Source organism: Bubalus kerabau, chromosome 18, assembly GCF_029407905.1.
Source record: "Bubalus kerabau isolate K-KA32 ecotype Philippines breed swamp buffalo chromosome 18, PCC_UOA_SB_1v2, whole genome shotgun sequence".
NCBI lineage: Eukaryota > Metazoa > Chordata > Mammalia > Artiodactyla > Bovidae > Bubalus > Bubalus kerabau.
Genome location: NC_073641.1, coordinates 39,275,051 through 39,290,469, shown reverse-complemented (window position 1 = coordinate 39,290,469; position 15,419 = coordinate 39,275,051). Strand labels below are relative to the sequence as shown.

The following is a 15,419-nucleotide window of genomic DNA, read 5'->3' as shown; positions in this document are numbered from 1 at the left end:
TATAGGTGGGTTAAAAATATAAAATAAAAGAGCCTATAAGATTAAAAAAAAAAAAGGAACAGAGGAAATTTCTTGAACTTTACCTCACCTGTATGAAAAACATGAATAAGAATATAAACTGAAGGCAAAAGGCAAATTAAGAGATCAAAATGACTTAAAAAAAAGTGGGCTTGTGGATGTAAGGAAAAATTGAGGACTAAGATGATATTAGAAAACATATAATGAAACAAAATAATCTGAAAACAAAACCTAATTTATTGACATAGAAGAAAATCCTGAGATAATCACAAAACATATTAAAGAAAATGAGAAGAGATTAACACAGAGAGAAACTGAGATGAAAAATAATCAAATACAAGGATAACAGTTCTCTCTTGTTTAGAAAACCAGTGTAGAATTCATGAAAATGTACCACTTAGATCTACTACTGCAAGGAGTATAAATTTGACTGTTTCTCCTTCTATAAATGTAGACAATAAAGCATAGTTATATTTACTTTGCCTGTAACTTCGTCACTTGTAGTTGTTCAATCGCTCAGATCAGATCAGATCAGATCAGTTGCTCAGTCGTGTCCGACTCTTTGTAACCCCATGAATGGCGGCACAACAGATTTCCCTGTCCTTCACTATCTCCAGGAGTTTATTGAATTGAATTGAATTGATGATGCCATCCAACCATCTCATCCTCTGTCATCCCCTTCTCCTCCTGTCTTCAATATTTTCCTGCATCAGGGTCTTTTCCACTGAGTCAGCTCTTCGCATCAGATGTATTGGAGTATTGGAGTGCCAAAATATTGGAGTTTCAGCTTCAGCATCAGTCCTTCCGATGAATATTCAGAGTTGATTTCCTTCAGGATTGACTGGTTTGATCTTCTTGCAGTCCAAGGGACTCTCAAGAGTCTTCTTTGTCACTAATAGAAATGAAATGTGTTCATATGACATTTCAATTAATGCAAATATGTGAAATATCATTAATGTCCATCACTACTTCCAAACTACTGTGGTCATTAGTTTCATCACTAGGTCTTATTATTAAATGCAATAATAAAAAGTATATATTTCTATATAACAGTATATTTTGACAATTGAACTTTAATGGATTGTCTTTGTAATCCTGTGTATTTTACTTTAAATTTTTAAAAAACACTCTGAGAAGTGGTCCTTAGACTTCACCAAAGGGCCAAAGGTGTCTCTGGCACAAAAATACCCTTATAGTCATAGCCAAGAAAAGCCTACAGCCCCTCCATTACATAACACGTGGGGAAAACACACAGAAGTGAAAGATCCTGAAGCTAAATCTTCATTAGTTTCACAGTGAATTGAGCATTAGTTGTAGCTGAAATGACATTTTCAAACAACAGGTAGAACCTGAGTGCTGATGATGTCTGAGTAACAAGATAGGGCTCCTGCCACCATGGAACAGTCATATTGTCACTAGAATGCCTCTCCAGGTTTCCATGGGAGAACGACATAGTCTATCTTGCTTAAGCTACTATATTTTGGGGTCTCCTTTTTTACAGCCACCTAGTCTGTTCCCTAAATAATATATTACTTTTTCAAATATAACTCCCAAGAGATAAAATAATTTCCCACCACTGGCAATAGAATGATGGGTGAAGAAGGAGAAAAGAGCAATGTTTGGGGCCAAAAAGGACCTTGCCATCTCTGGTAACCCATAATTTAACCCAATCCAGACTCCTAATAAATGGTAGAACTGGGGAGGGTTACATATTCATTAATAGTATTTTCCTTCACAGTATCTAATCTCCTACAAATATCAAATCTCTTACAAATACAAATATTCAAGTGAAAATGACTTTCGTATTAACTCCATAATTGCAAAGAAAAGCATCAGTTCAGTTCAGTCGCTCAGTCGTGTCCAACTCTTTGTGACCCCATGTTTTGCAGCACGCCAGGCCTCCCTGTCCATCACCAACTCCCCGAGGTCACCCAAACTCATGTGCATCGAGTCGGTGATGCCATCCAGCCATCTCATTCTCTGTCGTCCCCTTCTCCTCCTGCCCCTAATCCCTCCCAGCATCAGGGTCTTTCCGATGAGTCAACTCTTCGCATGAGGTGGCCAAAGTATTGGAGTTTCAGCCTCAGCATCCATCCTACCAATGAACACCCAGGACTGGTCTCCTTTAGGATGAACTGGTTGGATCTCCTTGCAGTCCAAGGGACTCTCAAGAGTCTTCTCCAATACCACAGTTCAAAAGCATCAATTCTTCTTCGCTCAGCTTTCTTCACAGTCCAACTCTCACATCCATACATAGTCACTGGAAAACCATACCTAAATTTTAAAAACTTCTATAAAAAATAGAAAATGAAAAGGGTCTTTAATATTTGTTTAGCCCTGCAATAAAAGTAACATTCTCACTCCTTACTCAAAACTCTCCAAAATCTTCATTTTATAATGGCACTTTAAAAGATAAAAGACTTCATTAAAGAAAAAAAAAAAGTGGATTTTTAGATGAAAAATGAGGGCCTGAATTCACACCTTGCCCAGACTTGTTTGATAATTGCTTTTGAAATTTGAACTCTAGCTATTCTGTTCCTTTAATCAAAAAGCAGTATACTAACGCATATATATGGAATTTAGAAAGATGGTAACAATAACCCTGTATATGAGACAGCAAAAGAGACACTGATGTATAGAACAGTCTTATGGACTCTGAGAGAGAGGGAGAGGGTGGGAAGATTTGGGAGAATGGCATTGAAACATGTAAAATATCATGTATGAAACGAGTTGCCAGTCCAGGTTCGATGCACGATACTGGATGCTTGGGGCTGGTGCACTGGGACGACCCAGAGGGATGGTATGGGGAGGGAGGAGGGAGGAGGGTTCAGGTTGGGGAACACATGTATACCTGTGGCGATTCATTTTGATATTTGGCAAAACTAATACAATTATGTAAAGTTTAAAAATAAAATAAAATAAAAAAAAAAGCAATATACACACCAAGTTGACTTTAGACTTGTGCTTTGACCCTCACTAATGTTTCTTGCGGCTATTACTTTCAAATTATATAGCTCATCCATTGAAATTCTCAATTCATAAGAAGCAAATGCCTACCTTTTTAGAAGCTACATATCAGAGACAGTTTCTCCAATGAGAGTTCAGTTCAGTTCAGTTCAGTCGCTCAGTCGTGTCCAACTCTTTGCGACCCGGTGAATCGCAGCACGCCAGGCCTCCCTGTCCATCACCAAGGACAGTTAACATTTCAAAAAATTTCTCCAAACTCTAACTTTCCAAATGGACTCTCATTCCCCAATAGCAGTGAAGGAACACATGGGGAGTCTCCAAGTTCATAACCAGCTCCACACGTTAACTTTCCTAAAAACGAAGGTCCCAAGAATCACAAGTAGGTAGAGAAGACCTGTGGTCCTTCTGCTTGAAATGTCCTCACCTCTAGGCCTGGATATCTTCTCTTCATCTTTCAGAGCTTTTGTGTTCATGCATCTTTAATGGCCCCAGCTAGAATTTACTACTTCATCTTCTGTTTTCTTAGCACTTAAATTCTGTCTCTGATTTAGCACTTGCTATTTGAATCTGTTTATATAACTGTCCTCAACTAGATTGAGTTCCTCAAGGTTTGGGCCAGAGTGGTCAATCCTCTTGGTTATACAGCAATAATGTGGGTATGGAATCAACAAGACAGAAACCAGGAAGAACAAAATTTGACAGGGAGGCAGAGCCCAGAGTGACTCCTCAAGCCAACCTCCACCTGCAGTGACTTTTTCCTCTTAGTGGTTTTAACACAGAAGGTAAAAAAAGAGTAATGTTCAAGGCCAGAATTTTAACTTTAATAAGATAATTGTTTTGTATGAAAAAGAAGGTAATTTACATTTTATCTCCACCTGTGCCTTTAACCCAGGCTGACTCATCGCACATTGTGCAACCAGGACTCAGTAAAAGTGAAAGCTAGGTCCCAGGTTCCCTCTTTTAGCAACTATCTTCCACCCTTTCCCTTTGCTTTTCCCCAATTTGTTCTTTGCTCCCACAACCTACCCCACACCCAGCTCAGTTTATCACACTAGGACTTCCTGATGTTTTCTGCTGGGAATTACTGGGACTGAATCATGGTCCATTTTTCAGGTGTCATGGTGTGTCTCTGAAATTCAAATCCCAGATCCCAGGGATCTGGAGGAAAGCTGGAGAGATGGTCTGACTCTTCTCAGAAGAGTCGAGGCAGGTATGGGTGGCCTCACAAGGGAACACCTAGCTCCACCAGAAAGGCTCCATGAGTTTCTGGGACTGCTTATGTGGTATTTGTAATACCCTCATCCGAGTGGACAGTCATCCCAATGAGTTGCTCATTAGTTGCTCATCCTAATGAGTATACATGGAGTAACCAGTGTACACAGGCCACCAAAGAGACTCATATGAAAGAAAACAATAGCAGATATGAGACACCATAAGACTGAATTCTCTACTTTCCATTCTTCACTGAGATTAGGAAGAAACACCCTTTCATGATGAAAAAAAAAAAGAGGTTCTCTCCCTTAACCTTAATTAGGCTCCCTCTACCAGGTGGGGACATGCAGAATGTCATGCATGACATCAGATACAGAGGCCGAGTTTGGAAATCATCCTCAAAGATCAGTATGGTCCGTCTCTGCTCTCACCTGATGTGAATCATTCAGGTTTTAGTATAGACAACTAAATCTCTCTAGTTAATTTTTTCATTATAAAATTATTTTTCACTGTGGTAAGAGACATATAAAATTTACCATCTTAACTATTGTTTTAAAGTATAGTTGATTTTGCTTGTGCTGTAAATGTTGTTTATTTATTTTACATAAAGTATATATACTCTTTCAGAGAAGGCAATGGCAAGCCACTCTAGTACTCTTGCCTAGAAAATCCCATGGACGGAGGAGCCTGGTAGGCTGCAGTCCATGGGGTCGCTAAGAGTCAGACATGACTGAGCAACTTCACTTTCACTTTTCACTTTCACACAATGGAGAAGGAAATGGCAACCCACTCCAGTGTTCTTGCCTGGAGAATCCCAGGGACAGCAGAGCCTGGTGGGCTGCTGTCTATGGGGTCTCACAGAGTCAGACACGACTGAAACAACTTAGCAGCAGCAGCATATATACTTTTTATATAAAGTGTATATCTATTAATTCCAAGTTCCCAATTTATCCCTCCCCCTTTCCCTTTGGTAACCATAAATTTGTTTTCTATGTCTTTAACCATTTTTATATGTACAGTTCAGTGGCATTAAGTCCATTTACACTGTCAGATAAACACTATCACCATCAGTCTCTAGAACTCTTTTCATTTTGCAAAACTGAAACTTTGTATTATTAAGCAATAATACTGGGAACTCCCTCTCTCCAGTACCTGGAAATCACCACTCTATTTTCTATGTCTTTGAGTTTGATTACCCTAAGTACCACAAATAAGTTGAATCATATAATATTTGTCCTCTTCTGATTGGCTTATTTCACAGAATGTAATAGCCTCAAGGTTCATCCATGTTGTAGCATGTGCCAGAATTTCCTTCCTTTTTAAGTATTCTATTAAGTATTTAAATATTCTGGTGTTTGTATATACCACAGTTTGTTTATCCACTTGTCTGTTGATGAGCACTTGGATTGCTTCCACCCCTTGCCTATTGTGAATAATGCTATAAACATGGGTGTACAAATCTCTCTTCAAGTCGCTGCTTTCAATTTTTTTGGGTATGTACCCAGAAGTGGAATTGCTGTATCATATGATAATTCTATTTTTAATTTTTGAGGACTTACCATATTATTTTCCATAGAAGCTGTACCATTTTACATTCCCAACAAGAATGTGGAATGTTTCAATATCCCCACATCCTTGTTATTTCTGCTTTGTGTTTCTATAGTAGCCACCCTAGTGGATATGGGATTGTACAGTTACTTCAAGCAGAAAGGGAATTCAAGTACTGGAGCAGCAAACTCTAGACTGGGCTTCCAGAATGATTCCTAGAGCACCATAAATCAACCCACTAGGGAAGCTATTAAATTTGTCACAATCACAAAACAGGGAACCAAAAGGTTATAATTGGAACTACTGAGTTCAATAATAAACTACCAGTACTGTTGTACCAGTTGACTAGGGCTCCAACAATGACACTTGACACTTAGGAAACAACCACAAATCTTCATTAGCCTTACATCGATGGGTCCTTATCTGTAGCCATGAGCTTGTGGTTGGCTCGTCCAGGCTGTGCTTGTTAGGGCAGCTTGTCTGCGGCAGCTCTGCTCCGCGTGTGTCTCATCCACCTCCTGGGACCACCGGGCTTATGGGGTAGGTTCACCTCGTGGTGATGTCAAAATCGGTATCATAAGGGTACGTGGAACTTTAAAAAACAGAAAAGCGGCAGAACTTAAAAGACAGATCTTGACAACAACACAATGTAAAACAAGGACTATTAGTACAGCACCTGTTACGGTTGAAGAGTCCAGGAGGACCAGCTTTTAAACATAATTTTGTCTTATTTCAAAACATTCAATTGTAAAATGGACAAGACACCTGCCTTTTAAAGAAATATTTTCTGGTACTAATTTTACATTATATTACTGAAGTCTTCAATAGAAAGGTAAACTATTAATAAATTCATTCATCAAAATTAGGTTTCAGAAAATTTGCCCTGTGACCTTTTTATAGAAGTATGGTTCTGTAAAAGAGACAAACAGGTTTAGAAAACTAGGATCAGTCTTGTCTCTAATAATGACTTCTGATTGTTTTTTTTTTTAGTTATTTTTTATAACTTTATTCATTTTTGGCTGTGCTGGGTCTTTGTTGCTGTTTGAGCTTTTCTCTAGTTGGCACATGTGAACTTCTTATTGAGGTGGCTTCTTTTGTTGCGGGCTTCTCAGGAGGCACTACAGTAAAGAATCCACCTGCCAATTCAGGAGGCTGGGGTTCAATCCGTGGGTCTGGAAGATCCCCTGGAGAAGGAAATGGCAACCCACTCCAATATTCTTGCCTGGAAAATCCCATGAACAGAGGGGACTCATGGGCTATAGTCCTTGGGGTCACAAGGAGTTGGACAGGACTGGCACCCCACTCCAGTACTCTTGCCTGGAAAATCCCGTGGATGGAGGAGCCTGGTAGGCTACAGTCCATGGGGTTGCTAAGAGTCGGACATGACTGAGCGACTTCACTTTCACTTTTCACTTTCATGCATTGGAGAAGGAAATGGCAACCCACTCCAGTGTTCTTGCCTGGAGAATCCCAGGGACGGGGGAGCCTGGTGGGCTGCCGTCTGTGGGGTCGCACAGAGTCGGACACGACTGCCGCGACTTAGCAGCAGCAGTAGCAGCAGAACACACATTATTATATTATTATTCTTTTGTTGGCAGAGCACAGGCTTGCGGGGAGGCAGGCTTCAGTAGTTGTAGCTCCTGGGCTCTGGAGCACAGGCTCAATAGTTGGGGCACACGGGCTTAGTTGCTCCGTGGCATGTGGCATCTTCCCTGATCAGAAATCAAACCTGCGTCTCCTGGATTGGAAGGCAGATTCTTTACCACTGAGCCATCAGGGAAGCGCCTTTAATTTACTTTTAAATGGAAGTATAGTTGAATTACAATGTTGTGTTAAATTCTGCTGTGCAGCAAAAGCAGTTATACAAATGTTTAAATTTTTTTCATATGCTTTTCCATTATGGTTTGTCACAGGATATGGAATATAATTCCCTGTGCAAAACAGTAGGACCTTGCTGTTTATCCATTCTATATTTATCAGTTTGCATCTGCTAACCCCAAACTTTCAATCCAACCCTTTCCCATCCTACTGATTATTTCTGATAACATAAAAGATAACACTCTCTATTTTAACTCTGAACATTTGACCATTTTACAGTAGCAGTCAAATACATGTAACATATAAATAATGATTGGTATCAATATCACCCAATACTTGGAGTGGGGAGAAACTCTTGTGTTTTATCACATGGGCTATGTGATCTTTAATGACAGATCAAATTATATAAAGATAATAAAAAATACATGACTATGATCAAAAAGTTCATTAAGATAAATGTTGCCCTTTGACAACAAATGGATTTGTATAATCAGCTAAAACCTACTATAGTACCCACAAATATTGTGTCTAGAAAATATTCTTTTTTTGAAAAGAAACAATTCCAGATATTGGTGAAGTTGACCAATATCTTTTAAAACTTTGTAACTGGGACTTTTCTCTGGCAGCTCATTTCACATTTCCAACCAAGTCCCCTCTTGGTTATGGTATTTTCCATTGAAACCAAAAAATATTTTAATCTGTTTTAGAATGTAAATGTTGATCAACACAGGCATGATATTCATCTCAGCATCAAGAGGCTCTTGACAGGGAATGAATGACTGCAAAATACCCGAGGACAGGTAAAACCAACACACAAAACCTGTGTTTTGTCTGGTCATTAAGATCCATTAAGTGGTCTGACTGAGTTTCAAAAATTTATCTTCATAAAATTACAAATAGGATAGTTTCCAGAGAAAGCCCCTTTTTACTGCATTCTCTTCCTGACCTGATTTTGCAGAAACCTGGTGGCATGACCTTCAGGGCATGAAGGAAGCATGCTGCTTATAAATTTAGTTTTTAATGCATTTTAATTAATGATAACTGATGCTTTGCGTGATAAACACGTTATTTTAAAGCAAGCATCAGGGAACAGACACCTTATTAGCTAACTATAAAGAATAAAGGTGATAAAATTTCAACTATAGTTAGTTTTAAAACAATTTCACCCAAACCTTTAAGATATCTTGATTAAATTCTTGGTTAGTTAAGAGCAAGCAGGGCAGTCAACAAGCTATTCTAGAGTCTAATCTCTCTTATCCACAAACTTTTCCTCATGTTGTTCATCCTAAACAGAATTATATATAACTGTCTCTTTGCCCCATCCCAAGCTAAATATTTTTAAGGACAGCTCAAAATCTGAAGGTGTGTGTGTGTGTGTGTGTGTGTGTGTGTGTGCAGGAAGTCCTAATTAGGATTCAAAAACACAGATATCCAAGTAAGCTAACCCTAATGCAGATACACTTATGGAAAGCACAAAAAAGAATCTCATAAAATGTGGTAGGACTATACCATGCCTGTTTCAAACTGGAACTGGGGAATGGAAAGTTATCTGGAACCAAAGCTACACTCTCTGCTTCCCAGAAGCCATGTGACTTACCCCTTGGTCCCCTCTTTCTCCTAACTAGCTGCTTCTACTTATCACAACATGGTCATCAGACATGACTTCATAACTTGGCTTCTCAGCTCCAGTGACTACCACCAGCTAGAATGTCCCTCTGTATTTCTTATTTCCAGTTTCTGAGAAAGGGACTATAATTAGATCAGCTTTGTGCCCTGTGATGGGCCCTCTTTGGGTTCTCCGGAATTATGAGTTAGATCAAAAAAGACATCACGAACATGGTCGCACAGCTGTAAGGACAGGTAAAAACAGGTATGTATAGTATGACATCTGTGTGTGTGTATACTTATTACTAGTATGGCACATTGCATATAGCTTCACAGGATTACGTTTTAAAATTTACTCTTTGTCTTAGTCAAAATTCGACCAGAGAATAGAAGACATAGTTACATATTAATCACAGAAGGACCTTAATACAGAAAATTGATAACACAGGTGATGCAAGAGGTGAAAGGGAAATAGGAGACAGTTAAGGCAACTCAGAAATGAGTAACAGCAGAGAGCTGCCAGCAAAAGGAGAAGGAGGTGGCATTACTGGAACCCAGGGCCATACTTTCCCAGCAGAAGTAGCAGTAGCAATCTGCCTAAATGCAGGGAGCTAAGGAGCATCTCCTAAATTCATGAAGGAGGCTGGAGATGCTACTGAGGCAGAGAGAAGAGAAATACTCTAGCCTTTCCCTTCATCCCACTTTTCAGTCTCCTCCTGTACCTGCCATCAGCCTGATGCTCCTGACATGGGAACCTGTTACTTTAATCAGCTCCAGCTGCCATAACAAAATATTAATACCATAGACTGGCTGACTTAAAGAACAGAAGTGTTTTTCTCACAGTTCTTAAGGCTGGAAAGTCCCAACTCAAGGTGCCAGCGTGGTCATTTTCTGGTGAGGATTCTCTCCCTGGCTTGTAGAAGGCAGGCTTATTGCTATGTTTTCACACAGCCTTGGGAAGCACAAGGTAGAGATCACTCTCTCCCCCTTCTCATAAGGCCACGGTCGTCTCGGATTGGGGCCCCACTCTTTTGACCTCATTTAACCTTGTGTGTGCTGTGTGCTAAGTCTCTCAGTCTTGTCCAGCTCTTTGTGACCCTATGAACTGTAGCCCACCAGGCTCCTCTGTCCATGAGGACTCTCCAGGCAAGAATACTGGAGTGGGTTGCCATGCCCTCCTCAGGGAATCTTCCCAACCCAGGGACGAACCCCATCTCTTGTGTCTCTTGCATTGGCAGGCGGATTCTTTACCCCTGAGCCACCTGGGAAGCCCCATTTAACCTTAACTACCTCCTAAAGACTCTATCTCCAGATTTAGCCATATTGAGGAGTTGAGGAGCTTCAATACATGAATTTGGCAGGACACAATTCAATCCATAGTACTCAGGAAAATGCAGCCATTTGACACCCCCACTCAACTGTGATACAGAAATGGCAAGAAACAGATGTGAGGGCAGCTAGGCACTGCTCATAACACAATGCACTTTTCACAATATGGCAAGGCAAGTGGTGCCTCTTACTTGACAAGTTAAGAAGCAGAGGCAAATTAAGCACACATGCCCAAGATCACAAGCTAGCAAATGACAGCCCCAGATTCTAACCCAGGTCTCCTAATTCCAAATCCACTTGTCAATAACCCCCATTGAGCCTCCACTATATATTTCAGTTACACTGAGCTCATCGTTCTCTGAGTTTCTACACCGCTTTGATTTTTCACCTTGCGATTCATCCATGATTACCACCTCATTTTACTTCCATCATTCTTGTAAGCTATATTCCATTATTACTCATCTCTCTAAATGAACCAGAAGTACCTTAGGTTCAGGGACAACATAGGTCTTCAAACAGCACCCATCTGGTGGTCTAGTCATGCCGTACTTGCTAAAAAACTACTCTGATTAATTAATCCTCTCCCACAATATTTACTATAGTATTATTGAGAAAAGTTCTGTTATTTCTTGTGAATAAAAATCCTTCATATATTTTACAAAATGCTATAGCTCTCTAGTCATCAAGAAAATTTTTCTATGACTCAAGGGAATCATGTGTATAAATATTACTTATTATTTTAGATGTAAGCCCAAAGAATGACTTATTGGAATGAATTGCCCCCTGAATGGAAGGGTGGAGTCTTAATCGCTGGACTGCCAGGGAAATCCCCTGAGTTGGGGTCTTTAAACACTTTGCAATTTCCCTCTTAACTGAGTTTTCTGTCAAGATTATCTTTTATCCTCCCCACTATTCATCCTTATTCTGAAACTGCCATCCTCTTTTGTCATAACTGTCCTGCAAATATCCAGCTTTGTCCCTAGTGATCCACAATATGTCATGCCATCCTTTGCAGGCAAAATGTATAGAAAAATCAGAAATGTTTCTGCAAACACTACTGAGGGAAAAATGATAAAGGTTTCTTTCCTCATCACCCTCTGTGTTATAAAATATGCTGCATATTTTGAAATCAGTCAAAATATTATCAACATCATGAGATATGAAAGAAGACCATTTTTATAGTATCTTATTAAAATATCAAAATCAGGCTACCTTTTGACTTTACCCTGTCTCAGCTGCCAGTTCCCAGACTCCATCTTAACTAGCAAATCTTTTCAAGTGTCTAACTCCTGACTACCAGAAATTATCCCCCTTCATTCTTTCCTCTCTCACCACTACGTACACTCTTTGCCCCTTGGAGACCTCCAGTGAAATGACCCCGCGGCTTTCTCCCCATCTACTACCACACACCGCACTCTCTCCTACATTCACTGCCTTCCTTGCCCGAAAGGTTCTTTTCCTGCATCTTTATTGAAGCTGCTGAACATTCTTGGAGAAAACAGTGTAATTCGGCTAAACGATTTCTGTTGTTTTTGTCTCTTCGGGCAGGTGAGAGTGGAAGGTTTCTGTCTTTTGTTTCTGTTCTGTTTTTCAGGGGGGTGAGGGCTGCAGGTTCTCCTAAGTTTTAGAGAAAGCTGATGATTTCTGTCAGACCCAAACTACACTGATGTTTAAATATTATATACTTGTAATTTAAAATTTCAAGTTATATGAAAGGATATGGCGGGCAGAATAAGTCTCCCTCAAACCCCTGACCTTTAGTACCCCCCAGGTTTTCCTCCCCAGGAGCAACTAGTGTTTGCAATTTTTTCATCTCCTGCATGGAATCATATTCTACCAGTCAAGACAGACTGGGTTGTGCTGTGGTAACAAATTTAACCCAACATCTCAATGGCCAGACACAGCAAAGTGTTTCATGTCTGCATCAATCTACATGTTTACACTGTCTCACCTCGTGTCTCTGCCATCTCAGCTTGCAGCTTCCAGGGAAGAGAGGCCTGAGAGATTACACAGGGGCTTGTCTCTCCTCCTTGGTCTCACACTGACCAGAGCTAATCACATGGTCCACTTAACTGTAACGAACAATCTTCTGTGTGCTCAGGAAGCAGAAGGGAACCAGCTAGCCATAAACACTAATAAATCTGTACTGCATATGTACTTACACATGTATTTTACACCAAGGGGAGCACGTGAGGCACACTTTTCACCACTTTGTTTTCTGCACCTTACAACGCAGGTTGCACGTGATGCTTTCCAATGTGTGGTCATATTATAATCTCTTCCTCTAGTATTTAATTAATAGATATTTAGGTTCTCATCTTTATCACTACAAATAGTAGTCATAATAAATATCCTTGTAAGAGTAATCATAAGTGACATGCATTGAGACCTTACCACATGCAAGGCACTCTGTAAAGCCTACTGCATATTTTAACACATTTCATACTCTTAGCAAAAGCCTGACACAGGCCTGGGACCTGGGACCCTTCGCAGCAGTGCTGCAATGCTTGCATCTGGACACACCCTTCCTCCAGCAACAAAATGCAAAGAAACCAGGTGGGACTGAAAATAACTGTGTCCAGGCAAAGTGGGGTCAAATTTTGGCCCCATAAGATACAAAGAGACCAAAAAACCCAACTATCGCTTTTGAAGAGCTTGGAATAAAAAGAGGGTGTCAGGAGCATAAACAAAGTACGGAGCATGCCCCCTGCACTCAACACCACGTAACCGGTGGACAAAACACCTAAGCCACCTCTCTGGCCGACTCCTGGACACACCCCTACCCTCACCCCATGTAAGAAACTGGAACAAGCTTGCCGCCCCCTCTCCCTTCCCAAGGAGCAAGCAAAGAGACCTGCCATTTGCTATTGTTCGCCATTGCTGCCACATGGGCCCAATAAAGCCTTGCCTGAATTTGGCCTCTAGTCAGTTTCTTTTGTCTGGGGAAGGTCAAGACCCCTGGTCAGTAATAACCCTATGTGAGACAAGACATCATTTACAGTTGCTTCATCTACAGTGGCAGAGCCTGGCCTCCAACCAGGGCAGCGAGCCCCAAAGCCCATCAAACTCACATGGATATTTGTACCTCTAAACACAAATTTCTCTAGTATAAACTCCTGTAAGTGACATTCATGGACCACAGAGTGTTTACATTTTAAATTCTGCCAGATATTTTCAGAAGTGGTAGATACTCTTTGATTGCACGCTGCTCCCAGGTAGCTGGTTCCATCCTTGCTTCTATAAGCTTCATGCAAATACAACCCGACAGCACCTTCTCTTGGCGCTCTCAGGGCTCACATGTGGGAAACCTAGAAACACAGGGAAGTTTAATGCCCGTGGCACCACCCCTGACTGTGGAGAGCCAACTGGTAAGTGTTTCTCTCTTTTTGCCCCAGGTGTAAGCTTCTGGGCTGCACTTCCTAAGGCTCCTGAGATCTTGTGCATGAGCAGCAGTCTTTTAAAGTAGCCACCAGCCACATTGCACATCTTTGCACTGGCTTTTCTTCCTTCTTTATCACTCTCCTGTGCCTCCCTCTTGCTCCCTGAGATCACTTCCCAAATAGAGTATCTACAGCAAGCATTTGTCTTAACTCTGCTTTCTCTTAAAAAGTAGTAAACTCAGGGTGCACCACCTGGACCTTGCCTTTGGTGACGGTTCACAGCTGAGGACCTTTGGAGTGTGGCCCTGGCCTAAAGGAAATCAACCCTGAATATTCATTGGAAGGGCTGATGCTGAAGCTGAAGCTGAAGTTCCAATACTTTGGCCACCTGATGCGAAGAGCCCACTCATTAGAAAAGACCCTGATGCTGGAAAAGATTGAAGGCAGGAGGAGAAGCGGGTGACAGAAGATGAGATGGTTGGATGGCATCACCGACTCAATGGACATGAGTTTGAGCAAGCTGTGGGAGATGGTGAAGGACAGGGAAGCCTGGCATGCTGCCGTCCATGGGGTCGCAAAGAGTCAGACACGACTGAGTGTCTAAACAACAACAACAACTGGCCAGAAGGAGCTGCTTCCCCCGGGCTGGCAGCCCCTCTCCACAGCCCAACCCAATGCCTGGTAGAGCTGGAGGTAAAGTAACCTTGCCTCAATTTGAGGCATCTCTAATAGAAAGACCAGCTCAGCTCCAAATTTCCATGGAACCCACTCAAAGCCTCTGCTGTAACTGCATCACAGTTTAGCTTCTCCCTCTGCTCCTTCTTGCCTTTATCACTCCCTTACAGGTGTTGCTGTAGAGAACTCCTTGGTATACCTCCTGCATGTAAATATCCACCCCAGAGTATGTTTCCTAGGAAACCCGATCTAAGATACTAAACCAAGACAATTGGCACCAAGAGTAGACCTAGAAAACAGGCCCTTAGGATGGGACTTGGGAACTGAATCACTCACAGAGGCAAGACCCCATTGCAACTCCTGAGACTCTCCGTTGCGAGAGAGGCTGAGATGAAGCGCAGGTGGGAAGCTCAGTGCTGGGGCCTGCAGGAGCAGTCATTTAATGATAATGATTGTCAAGGCAGGTCCCAAATGTTTTTTATTTGAAAGGTTTTGTCAAGACTAAATAAGTAAATGGCACGGGGATGTAATGAATTCTTTAGACATATCCTGAAGTGTTTAAATATTGATGGAGGCACAAATCACTGCATTTTCTCTGAATTAGATGTTACTTCTGATTCAGTCTTGGCTGAGCTGTGGGAGGATGGTTTCAGAGGCTTTACAGAATGACTGGTTTAGCCTAACAGCCATTAGCACAACATTATCTCTAATGAAAGTGAAAGCGAATTCGCTCAGTCGTGTCCGACTCTTTGCGACCCCATAGACTGTAGCCTACCAGGCTCCTCTGTCCATGGGATTTTCCAGGCAAGAGTACTGGAGTGGGGTGCCATTGCCTTCTCCAGCGGATCTTTCCAACCCGGGGCTTGA

General features: G+C 41.3%; 1 long non-coding RNA gene across 1 annotated transcript; it reads right to left on the bottom strand.

Moving 5' to 3' along the window:
• Window positions 1-266: 266 nt before the first annotated feature.
• Window positions 267-15,009, bottom strand: LOC129632999 (uncharacterized). Its single transcript, XR_008704793.1, has 3 exons — window positions 14,889-15,009; window positions 6,153-6,337; window positions 267-910 (listed from the first exon to the last, which is right to left on the bottom strand). It is a non-coding gene; the product is annotated as an uncharacterized LOC129632999 (long non-coding RNA).
• Between the last annotated feature and the right edge of the window lie 410 nt (window positions 15,010-15,419).